The following is a 9,257-nucleotide window of genomic DNA, read 5'->3' on the forward strand; positions in this document are numbered from 1 at the left end:
GAGGGTAGTTGAGCCTACATGAAGGAATTTCATGAAATCAATTGTGTAGAATAACAAAATAGGCTCGACAGAATTACTTACTTGAAGAGATGCTATCTTTAAATACAGTTCAATTTATGTTCCAAATACATGAGCCATCCTGTGAAATGCTAATATTCTTCTATGCACAAGTCCACTAAGTTATGTATCATGTAAGGTAGAGAATTCTTTCTAGACAATAAGCTGTCCAGAAATTTAAAGCAGAGGCACACACCTCATATTTTATGTATCTGCTCTGCAGGGTAACTGGGAATACAAGCAACTGCCTAGTTCCTCCATAATTTATCTTCATCTCAGTTCCTAATACTTGCTCTTTCTGCATAAATAAGATAGAACGTTCCCTCATCAAACGGAGGTTCCTCTATCACCTTTCACCAGAGTCCAATGGACTGCCGTGTGAGTAAAGTGGTATATAATAAGGAGAATCACACTAAAAAAAATTTAATGTTATACAACCTTGGGTTCAACACTTTTTAAAGAATATTTTCTTACAAGGACCTAGTGTATAGCACAGGGAACTCTACTCAATATTCTGTAATAACCTAAATGGGAAAAGAATCTGAAAAAGAATATCTGAAAAAGATATATGTATATGTATAACTGAATCACTTTGTTGTACGCCAAAAGCTAACTCAACATTGTAAATCGACTATATTCCAATATAAAAATAAAAATTTTTATAAAAGAATGAAGGGGAAAAAAAGAATATTCTCCCTTTGTATTAAGGAAAAGAATTCAGATTTAACCAAAACTTTAGTGGTCATCCTTTCTTGAAAACTAGTAGAAATTATACTATTTATATTTTCAAACCTAGTTTCAATGTATAAACTAGGTTTATAGTTTGGCAAATAATTTTCAGAAAATCTTTTTTTCAAACATACTATGTCCAAGGCACTAGACTAGTTGTGGTGAAGGAGTATAATAATAAATAACACATGATTTCTGCCTCTCCTCAATGATCCAACTTTCCATTCTAGTTACCAGCCTGGGACCAAAGTAAAATGCAATATAAAACCTTTTTTAGATGTTTTGCTTTGACAATCATCTTAATATGGAAATTTTTTTGCACAAGAGGCTCTTGCTGCTCTCCTAAAAATTTTTTTTACACTTTTAGCATCTTTTATTAGCATATACTGTGTAAAAGATAAGCAATACTTTCATTCCATACCCAGTTCTGCCTCATTCCTAACCTCCCTTCTTCATCCTGAACTTTATCCCATTCATGATTTAAAGTTCCTAGTACCTTACTCATTCACCAAATATTTGCTGGATTAATGCATTAATTAACACAAGGAATGAGGTATGGATTTAGGGTACATAATCATGCTTAAGGCTTGTGTATGAGTTTTAAAACAACAAAGCAGTGGGCTCAAATCTGTGTTTTACAAAGATATGGTGGCACTGGGAAGGGTGGATTATAAAGGGTAGAATAAGCAGATGTAAATTCACTTACAAGGTGAGAGTTAAGAGATAGCGAGGGGCTGATCAAAAGTAATGGCAATGAGATAGTGGAAAAACAGTGGAAGAAATTGAGAAATGATATAGGAGGGGTACAGGAAGCTCCTTCCTTCTGGAGGAGCTTGGTTCCCATAGACAAGGCACATGGGAGAAAATTTGCCTTTGTTTAGGAAAGCAATTCCCACAGAGAGGACTATGCTTTTGTACATGAATATTCAAATACAGCATTAAAATGCACATACGAAGCCAAACTCTTTCTCCTGGGCTGTGGGAAGGGGTCTTCAAGGACCAGAGTCTCACTTTGCTTTGGAAATGTGGACATGGGGAATGTGGCCCCAGACCCTCAGTGCTGACTTGTGGGGACAGACACTCTCTAGTTCAGACCAGCTGCTTTGCACTTTGCTCTACGATGGACAGCTTCCATGGAATGTATCCCTCTGACCTTTGCCTGTGTTTATTTCTTTTGGAGGAAATGAGGGTATTTTTTCTGACAATTTTTAAGTTGAAGAGGAAACATACACAATCACTGGATAATAAGCAGTAGAGACAAAGCCACAATGAGAGGGAGTGTTTTCTCGGCATGTGTGTGGTAGGTTAAGGAATAGTTCATGGCAAGGCTCTCCTTTTATTGAAGCAAAGTTCCTATATTAATGCATTGTCATTATCAATGTTTTAGGGTTTGTCAGAGTTTTAAGATGAAATTCTGGCAAAAAATTTCAGCATATTTCACTTGATTTTCTCTCCCCACAGACTGATGGGAACATTTAATATGAGAATCGTTTTACATTTCTTAGATTTAAGAGGCAATACAAAGGTAACCCTGTATTAGTTTGTGTACCATTCATTGAACATATGTTCACAGTGACTGATCATTGACTTTTTGACTTCAAAACAGTGATGGTTTTGAAAAGAGTGAGTAAGCCAGTAGACTATGAGTCAGTTAAGAAGGTAGTGGCTAATTACAGAGTTGTACTGTGGCTTCAAGTGTGTTGTATAACTTCTTCACTTGCCCTCTTTCTCATAAAAGGGACTCTTCCTCCAAAGTGTAGTAGGTGCAAGTAGGAACCAACTAAAGAGCTGGCAAAGCACTTTCTGAATGTAGAGTGTGCCCTACTTTTTCTTTATGTAATAAAGCAAGCTTCATTATGAAGAACTGACTGTAGGCAAAAGTGAAAATATTAACTAGGAAAACCAGAAAGGAATGTACAAATGAACCAGAAGACATCACCAAGGAAATGTCCAGAGAGAGACAGAAACACACATACACACACCCAAGTTTGTTCTCGTCTGGCTGTGAGCTCTTTGGGGGTAGGGATTGTATCTTATTCATCCTTGGATACCCAGGCTTAGCACTCTGTATGACTTGGTAGTTCTATAGAGTTCAGTGTTGAATTAGGAGGAAATCAATCAGATTGATTTTGATCATATTAAGGTATAAAAGACAGATAATATCATAACATTACTAAAAGTGTTCACATCTTTTAAAATGATCCTGATTAACTTCCCAAAATTGTATGTGACAGAGTCAAGGGGAAAATTTCAGGTGTAGGGGATAAACCATGGAGCAAAAGAACCGGTTTGGCTCCCTGAAGTTGTAGTAGCATGTAAACTAACTTGCGCTTGTAGGAACTCTTTTCAATCCACAAGTAAAGAACACACCTTATCTCTTCCAAACTTCTGTTCATATCCTCACTTTTACCAATCTCTCAGCCCAGTTACATTCTACATGCTTTTAAAATTGTACACATATCGTGTTTTAAATTACATAAATAGAGCTAAAGACAAAGAAGATATTCAGCTATGTATTCATTAAATGTCTAATAAGTACCAGTCTCTGTGCTTGATGCTGTGGCACAAGAATGAATAAAACAAGCAGAGAAGGCACATGAGGATTGTGAGCTTCCTGAAGAGGAGGGATGTGCATCCAGAGTGTTTCTGGCTGACAGTAGGCATAGTTTTTGCTTCATAATAGGTACTTGGGAAATAATGTTTAAGGGAGAGAAGAAGGAAAAAGAGGTCAGGGAGGAGGAATAGAAAAAGAAGAAAAGAATAAAGAAATGAAGGAGAAGAGAGGAAGGGAAAGTGAGAGCGCATGCCTGAGTTGAATACGTGGGCACCCTGAGGTTGTAGACAAAATGAGGATCACGTACTAGAATGAAAATATCAGATAGTGGCAGATGCCACAATAGGTGCTAACTGTGACTTGATGCTGATACAGAGACAAAACAGGAGCAACCCATCCAAGAACAATTTTAATTACAAGGAAACACTGAGTATTCTCTCTGGGAGACACTTTTGCTCTGGGACTTCGCTCCAGTGAACTCTGATCGAGTAAAAAAGCACAAATGTCAGGAATCTGTGAACTATATTTGCCATCTGGGTGTTAACTTCCCTCTTGACGAAAATCCTCTCTCACTGGGTGAAATGTGCATTCCTGCACTTATTCAGTGGTTTGCCAAGATTTTCCAAATCTAGATATTATTACCCCTGCTACAAGACTCTTGATAATGATTTTTATGTTATAAAGATATGATCATTCTTTAAAATGTTGTCATTATGTTAAATTTTTTATTCACTTTTGAACACTAACATACTTGTGACATTTTTCTGGTTACCTTATAAACAGTGTTATATAAAAGAAAGATTCATGAGCTCTGGAGTTAAGACATGTTGAAATTCTGTTTCCACTATTCACTAGCTTGTGACCTTTGGTAAGCTAAATAATTTCTCTGACACTTAGCTTTCTCATCTGTAAAACTGGGAAGCTATATTTGATGATATTCTTTAAGTTAGCAATCTTAAATTTCAGATATTTTATATGTTGCCTAGCGTACACCTAACTCGACATGAGTCAGTTAGTACTGATAGTAGTAGTAGTAACAATAAAGCACCAGAAGACAAACCACATACTTGGGATGTGAGTCCTGAGCTGGGAAGAATTAGGAAATTTGCTCTAATGCAGAATAGTCTTACTTTCAGTCATCTTTGGTTTAGAAGTCTCAAAAGTTTGAGCTTTCTCCAGCAATGATTCTGGAGTGAAAGATCAGTCGTGAGAGCACAGAAATTCATTGAATTCAAAAGGAGTTTTCTTGATATCCATGATTCAGAACAAGCAATTTTTTTTTTCTCAAGAACATGATACCATTAGCATGACACCATGTTAATCCTCCTTTCCTCTCACTGGGATAAATTTTCCTCCCCAAATGGAAATATTTTAATGTTTTTTTAAAAAAATTAATATATGCTTGATATAAAAATTCAAACAATATAAATATAGAGGAGAAAGGAATTGTTCCACTCTCCAGATCATTTCTTTTAGTGATTCAGTGAATATTCTTTCAATCTAGGCACATGCAAACATATGGAATCTGAGTATGAATTTTTACTAAAGATACTGGATGATACATCAAGACTTTGTACATACATGCTTTCCCATAACTGTCATCTTCACTTAGTAATGTACCATGGTCATCTCTTCATGTCAATGAATATAAATCCATCTCATTTTTTAAAAATTGCCGCCAAGTATGCCATTTACATATGTGCCATGTTTTAACCAATACTTCCACTTTTCATTGTTAAAAAAAACTTTAGTAAACATTGTTGTACATATGTATCTTTGTCTATTTGTGTTACTATTTCTGTAGAATAAATGCCTAGAGATAGAGTTGAAGGGTCAATGGGTATACACATTTTAAATTATGATACATATTATTGAATTGCCCTCAAAAGGGGTTATGCCCTTTAACCTCCCACCAATAGTGAATGATATTACCTATTTCTTCTCAATGGAATTGGCTAAAAATGGGGCTTGTTTTCAATGGGACTTATCATTTGAAATAGTCAACATGGGCACAAGGTGAGTAGACAACAGAACACAAACTTGAGTATGAAGCTGTCTACCCATGATCATCAAAGGCCTGGCTTAGGAAAGGCAAATGAATTGGATGGAGAAATAAGTAATATTATGTACAGTGTTCATGGTCTTCTGCTTTTAAAAAAAAAGTGTAAAGGACATTAAAGCAACTTCTCTTGAGAAGGCTTAGGGGAGATGGTGAGACCTTTTCAAGTTCCAGTCAGAGAGAGGTGGAATATCCAATCTTAATCGTATATTTTCATCTGCTTTCTAAATAATGAGGCAGGAAAATTACAGTGATTATACTTTGGTCATAACTATTCTCTCAAGACCAATCAAGAGCTCACAAAGTATGGTTTTTCCATTTGTGCCTTCTGGGGAGTTGAGAATTTGCTCTTATAGTTCCCAATGGAGATAAGTTATTAGTAAGTATAGGAAGCAAGTTTGAAATATTGTATTTTTCTGGGATTAAAAAACTTACTATAATTCTAATCCTCTTGGAATGCTTATTCCCTTTAGTGTATAAATATTAGAGATTGCCTTACACAGATTAAGAGACTGGGTTGCATGAGTGGGTTTATCAGTCAGGGAACTAAGTACCCTAATCAAATTAAGTGTAAATCTGCAATGAATATATAATAATCAAAGGTGCATTGAAACAGTGTTGGAGTTTCTTTAACATAGAAACAGAGAGAAAAATCTAGCATAAAATCTGATTTAAAATTCAGGAAACTGTGGATTGTGTTTCCTAACATTATGATATCCATGCCCAAGGGCGCACCATTGGGACCACGTCCCCTTTCTTTACCCTCCCGGGGTTGCGTACACCACGAAGCTGCCTCCTGATCATTAGTATTGCACAGAGCAAGGATTCTACCAAGAATAATTGTTTTGCTTACATAAAGGCATCAGTCATTCTTCAAAGACATATCAATGAATACAAATGCTTTAAACCTCCTTCGAACAACTCTATTAAAAACTGCTACTAGGGTCAGATATTGGTAAATGAAAAACTCCAGGTAGCAACAGTTTCATCTAATACAAATTAAATCAACCCCCTGATTATTTCTGAGTGGATTAACCATAAATATGTGTGTAAAGAACCATGAATTACTTTGACATGAGTTGATTTTTTTTTCATGGATTTCTTTTATCTCCTTTTTTTCCCCTGGAGAAATCTTTTAATCTTATAATCTTTTGGTTATAAGTTTTGAGAGGTTGTAAATTTATTTATGCACTGAAGCCTGTTCTTTTTCAAACGATTATTGAAGCTTATATTTTTAATATGTGTTATTTTTCCAAGATATTCCCTGGAATATATTTACTTCTGCTCCTTAGAATATTCCTAATTATTTATTTCTTAAATCATCAAAGAAAGGAGTTCTGGTTTAGGGAAAACATCTAATATGGAGTACTCTTTAGAAAAATTTTTGCTTTGCCATAATGTGTCTGAGTTTTACCATAAAATGTGTTTCTTTCCCTTTCCTGCTTTAGCCAAAGGAAGGGATCTTTCAATAATATTAACAGGCAAGACTATACACTTAAGCATTCCCAGGGATGCCAAAGTGGAATTTCCCTTCATCCAAATTTCTTCAGGGTTTTGATTCCCAACTGCCCTAAAACTTGGAAACAGCTATTCCAGCTCTTGCTCTTTCCCTTAGTTATCTTGCCAAATTCTGCAAATGTCATTCTTGCTTCTTTCCAAATCACACTCAGGGACATTGTCCTCACTTTTTTCTAGATGGCTTTTTCCCTTGTCCTTTGACATACTTCTCAGTTCCTCAGTGCTACAGAACACGGACTATTTTAAATCGAGTCAATGACACATCCTCAGTTCCCAATATTCATGATTTTTAAAAAATTCTGATATATGTATTGTCTTTATTCAAAAATAGCATTCTATTTAAAAAAATCACTGAAGAGTAGTCCAAAGTGCAACCCACTATTTCAAAGCTGCAAAGATATCTGGAACATAAAACCTTAATGAACAGATCTTCTTAAAAGTACATTATTCCTTCTAATTGATGGATACTTGCCTAATAACATGATTTGGAACTGCAAACAAAAAAAATCTAACTATATAAAAGAAGGCATATGATAATTTTACATGTCTTATACAGACTCAACTTTTTGATGTTTTTAAGTTAATTTTTACAAAAATGTGCTTTTATCCTTTATGGACTCTGAAATATACTATTCTTAAAATGTTTACTGTTCTTAATTTTCCTCCTAGTTTCCTTTAATTACTGCAATTTTATAATAACACCAAGAAAATAATAAGAAAAATCATAGAATTATGCTGCTGTCCCTGAATTCTAGTAAATTTTCTTTGTTTTACAGATGAGAAAATAGATCCCCAATATGTTGTATGGCTTGTCCTAATCCACACAGATACTAACTCAACCAGCATCAAAACAGAATTCTTTTCGTTTTCTCTGTATGCTGTCTTCCATATTGAAATTTTATTTTCCCAGTGTTATTCTATTTTCCCGAAATTATTGTCCAATGTATATCATGCTAGAAGTTATAATACTCACCATATATATTGAACACATTGAAATATCTCCTTAGATTTTCTTGATGATGTTGTCTCTTGGGTCCTCTGCCCCAGCTTCCACAGCAACCAAGACAGTAAAACATAAATAACACTGCATTCCTAGAAGGATTGTGGATGTTAACATCAGCATCAATGCAGGGATTGGGGTCCCCATCATATCTCTATTCAGTTTACCTACCTGTCTAGCCCCTGTGAAAACTAGATGGATCATGGAAGTTGATGACGGACTAACCATCAACTTAACCAGATGGTATCTCCAAACAAAGCTGATGTGCCAGCTCTGGTATTTTTACTGCATCAGACTAGCACATTCAGAGATCCAAGCAAGCAGGCATGGTCAGGTGGGGCTCCCACGCAGGTAGCAGGACCACAACGACAGGGCACTACTTGGGTCTCCACCAGGAGGCTGATTAACAATAACCAGGCCCAGCTGCTTGAGTAAGGCAGAGAGTTCAGTACAGTAGTCTGCAAAGTAGGCACTGGGTCCCATAAATAAGAAGGAAGCCCAATTACCAGAATCTAGACACTAATGTTTTGGAGGCTGGGCTGGGAGTTTGGAGGGTGTGACAGTGCTGTCTTCAGTGAGGACTGAGACGTAGCTTGTGCTTCCTGGGGACAGCAAAGCTGAGTCTCCAGGAAAGGATGAAGTGGTCTCAAGCACTGGGAGGGATATAATGAGTGACCAGGACCTAAGCAGGTCATAATAACCATGAACAGTTCTCACCCTCCCTCCCTTAACTGGGCTTTTAAGGTCATTTTTTTCTGTGTATTTCTTCACATATGTATTTTATTTTAATGTCTATCTACTACCAGCTACTATTATTACTTTTACTTTTATTAATATTAATGATAATAACATTAAAACATGGTTAAGTCTATTGGGGAGACTAGACTTTAAAATAAATAAATGTAATATAAAGTTATAGGTGCTATGGTACAGGTATGTACAAGATTCAGAGGGAAGAATAATTCTACTTGGAATAGTCATAGAAGACTTGACAGGTTGGCTCACATTTTAACTTAAGGTCCACCAAACAGTCACGAAAAGGATGTTACAGGCAAAGGGGTTTCTTTACACTATGTGAATCGAGATGGTAGGCGAGGGTGGAGACGTACAAAGAGGTGACATGACAAATAGCATTAGATCCTTTGCTGAAGAGTCTGTATTTGGTATGGGTAAATTACTGAGAAGAATTTTAAGCTACAGAGATTTGAAGATTGTTAAGCCACTGAGAAAACACAATTTACCTTTTATAAAATTCATTCTAGCGGCACTATGGGAGTTGGGGCTGGAATCAAATTGGGAAAAGGGAGATAGACAAACCAGGGAGACCCTGAAGGCAAGAA

The sequence above is a fragment of the Eschrichtius robustus genome, chromosome 17 (assembly GCF_028021215.1).
Source record: "Eschrichtius robustus isolate mEscRob2 chromosome 17, mEscRob2.pri, whole genome shotgun sequence".
NCBI lineage: Eukaryota > Metazoa > Chordata > Mammalia > Artiodactyla > Eschrichtiidae > Eschrichtius > Eschrichtius robustus.